Source organism: Ovis canadensis, chromosome 25 (genome assembly GCF_042477335.2).
Source record: "Ovis canadensis isolate MfBH-ARS-UI-01 breed Bighorn chromosome 25, ARS-UI_OviCan_v2, whole genome shotgun sequence".
NCBI lineage: Eukaryota > Metazoa > Chordata > Mammalia > Artiodactyla > Bovidae > Ovis > Ovis canadensis.
The window spans coordinates 26,410,629-26,414,257 of record NC_091269.1 but is presented as its reverse complement, the minus strand read 5'-3'; the positions used below and the strand labels follow the sequence as shown (position 1 = coordinate 26,414,257).

Below are 3,629 nucleotides of genomic sequence, written 5' to 3'. Positions count from 1 at the left end.
GCTACAATTCTTTTTTTTTTTTTTCTATATAAGCTTTGGAATTTTTTTATTTTAAAATTTATTTATTTGTAATTGGAGGATAATTGCTTTACAATATTGTGCTGGTTTCTGCCATATATTAACATGAATCAGCCATAGGCATACATATGTGCCCTCCTGCTTACACCTCCCTCCCACCTCCCACCCCATCCTATCCCTCTAGGTTGTCGCAGAGCGTCAGGTTTCCTGCGTCATACAGCGAATTCCCACTGGCTATCTATTTTACACATGGTAATTTACATGTTTCAATGCTAGTCTCTCAATTCCTCCCACCCGCTTCTTCCACTCTGTCCACAAGTCTTCGGTATGCCCGCGTCTCCATTGCTGCCCTGCACATAGGCTCATCAGTACAATGCTTGAGCAACTGTTACACTCCAACCCTTAACCTAAAGCAACAGTAATCTGCATTTTATGGATGTGGCATCTGAGCCCATAGAAGTGTAGAAATCTACAAAGGCAACACAACAAGCGCACTGGAATTCTGGGCTCCATCTGTCGAATGCTTTTTCCACTTCATTCCGTGGCCTCTTCTGCTACCAAGGTGGGCAATAGCCCCCAGCCAGTTCTAGTTTATGGTCTTTCACGAGCGTAAGCCATTGCCTCGAAAAACAGACAAGGGATTGAAAAAAAGAAAAGGTTAGGTTGGGTTGTCTATAGTAACACGGAAAAATATCCAAAATGTAGAGATAAGTGAATAAGCAGCTCACAGAACACTCTATCCCCCTGCCTATTTCCCTCCAGCCAGAGATATGTATGCTTTTCACTTGGGGAAGCAGACACAAGAATTGGTGACCGTGGTCCTCTCTGGGGAGAGTAACGTGGCGGTGGGTTAATGAGAAGGGTTTTAACTTCTCAGCCTAGCCTACCCTCTACTGTCATTCTGTCGTTGAAGGTTTTACCAGAAGCCTGCATTGCTTGACAACTGAGAGAACTTCCAGTAGAGAGAGATGGGGAAAGAGTCCCCCGATGTTGCCTGTTGCAGAAACCTGAAAATGGGAAGTTGCTTGGTTCCCCTTCACAAGTGTGTGATAACCACCTTCCTGAGGGTCTCTCGTGGGGCGGGGGTGGGTAGGCTGATGGGTACACCAGAAGGAACACATCTGGCACTGCCCGCCCCAGGGTCCTCAGCTAGGCTGACCGTGAGTGTAGCCATTGCTGCTGCACTGAAGCTTGAGCTGTTGGTTGGCCCCTTGGGGTGTGAAGCCCCCCCTCCCCTTACACATCTCCAGAGTTGCTTCCCCCACAGGTGCTCAGGGCTTTGCAGCAGTTCCTGTTTGGGGGCCATGTGAAAGTGACAAAGAGGAAGATGTGGCTGTGACAGTGAGAGTGAAGCAGGGAGAGGTCTGATCCTTGCCCTCTGGGGATGAAATGCCCCTGGCACGTCTGCAAAAGGCTCAGCCAGTAGGGGGATGCTCCCTTGTGCTGCCCTGGGGATCCCTGAAGACCACGGATAGGTGAGACCTTCGCCCTGATTCTCCTCCCTTCCAGTGGTCTTCCCCACCCCCACTGTACCTACCAGGCACTTTCTCATCCTGCACTGAAATGACCTGTTTCTTTTTCCACTTCCCAGACCGGCCTGTGTGGTTTTAGAAGGCAAGCTGAGGACCCTGTTTTGACTCATCTTTGTTTTCCTAATGCCTGGAATCAGGCAGGGTACGTAATGGGCACACCTTATGTATCGGGTGGATGGACAGATGGATGGATGGAGCTAGTACAATGAAAGCTGACATACTTCCATCCATTCCTCCAATGCAGTCCATCTCCCACCACCTAGATGTGGCCCCAAACGTCAGCCTGCTGCCCTGCGAGTGTGGGCACACGCGGCATACGCTGGAGACCCTGGGAATCCGTCCTCATTGGCCCTCTGAGCATCTGGAAGGAGAACAGACTCACAAGAATGAGAAGACAAGTCATAGACTGGGAGAAGATATTTGCAAAACATGTATCTGATAAAGGATCGGTATCCAAAATACACAGAGAATTCTCAAAACTCAATAGTAAGAAAGCAAATGGCCCAACTTAAAAATGGGCAAAAGACCTATATATCTCACCAAAGAAGACATACAGGTGACAAATATCATATGAAAAGATGCTCAGCATCATACATAATTAGGGGATTTTTAATTTAAGCAGTGACGCAATACCACTATATAGCCATTCAGTTCAGTGCAGTTCAGTCACTCAGTCGTGTCCGACTCTTTGCGACCCCATGAATCGCAGCACGCCAGGCCTCCCTGTCCATCACCAACTCCCGAGTTCACTCAGACTCATGTCCATCGAGTCAGTGATGCCATCCAGCCATCTCATTAGAATGAACAAAATCCAGAACATTGAAAATGCCAGATGGTGACAAAGATGTCAAGCAACAGGGATTCTTGTTAATTTCTGTGGGAATTCACAATGGAACAGACACTTTGGAAGACAGCTTGATCATTTCATGCCAAATAAATATACTCTTGCCATATGATCCAGCAATCATATTCCTTGGTATTTATTGAAAGAAGTTGAAAACTTATGTCCATAGTACAAAAGCCTGTACACAAACGCCTAGTCTAATAGACAAAACTTGGAAACAATGAAAGTGTCTTTCAGAAGGTGAATGGATCAATAAACTTTGGTATATCCAAACAGTAGAATATTAGTGCTAAAAATGTATGAGCTATCAAGCCAGGAAAAGACATGGATGAGCCTTAATTGTGTTGCTAACTGAAAGAAGCCAATCTGAAAGTCTACATACTATATAACTATATATATATATATATAGTGCAATTATATAACATTCTGGAAAGGAAAAACTTCGTGACAGTATAAAAATCAATGGTTTCCAGGGAGGTGGGGGGATGAATAAACAGGTAAGAGTGCAGAGGGGTTTTAGAGCTATGAAACTATTGTGTTGATATTGTATTAGTGACTACATGTCATTATACTGGGCAAAACTCATAGAGTGTACAGCACCATGAGAGAACTTTAATGTAAATCGGACTTTATTCAATAACAGTGTGTCAATATTGGTTCATCTACTATAACAAGTGTACCACGTTCAATAAGGCAAGATGTTAATAATTGGGTAAATGTGTGTGTATGTGTGTGTGTATGCAAGAAGGGTATATGGGAACTATGTACTTTTAAAAAATAGGATCTGTTATGTTCTATTTATTTTGGCTGCACCGTGTCTCAGTTGCAGCAGGCAGGATCTTCGATCTTCCTTGTAGTATGTGAACCCTTAGTCCAGCATGTGGGATCTAGTTCCCTGACCAGATAGCAAACCCAGGCCCCCTATATTGGGAGCAGAGAGTCTTAGCCACTGGACCACCAGGGAAGTCTTCATTATGCACTTTCTTCTGCTCAATTTTTTTCTGTAAATATAAAACAGCTCACAAAACAAAGTCCATTAAAAAAAAAACCAACAACAAGAAAAACAAAAAGCAGCCTCTGCCAACTAATTATTTGACACATAGAAATATGGAAGTGTCAGGGTAGCCATAAAAATCTCTCCCTGCAACCATTATTAGCATCAGATATTTACAAATCAAGGGTCTTCTCTGTGCCAGGGACTGCACTGGGAAGGAAGCACAGAGGTATGGCAGGAC

At 44.4% G+C, this 3,629-nt stretch overlaps 1 long non-coding RNA gene across 1 annotated transcript; it reads left to right on the top strand.

The window, feature by feature from the left end:
• Nucleotides 1-1,094: 1,094 nt before the first annotated feature.
• LOC138429994 (uncharacterized) lies at nt 1,095-2,506 on the top strand. The gene is made up of 3 exons (XR_011252947.1): nt 1,095-1,493; nt 1,610-1,692; nt 1,795-2,506. It is a non-coding gene; the product is annotated as an uncharacterized lncRNA (long non-coding RNA).
• Nucleotides 2,507-3,629: the final 1,123 nt, after the last annotated feature.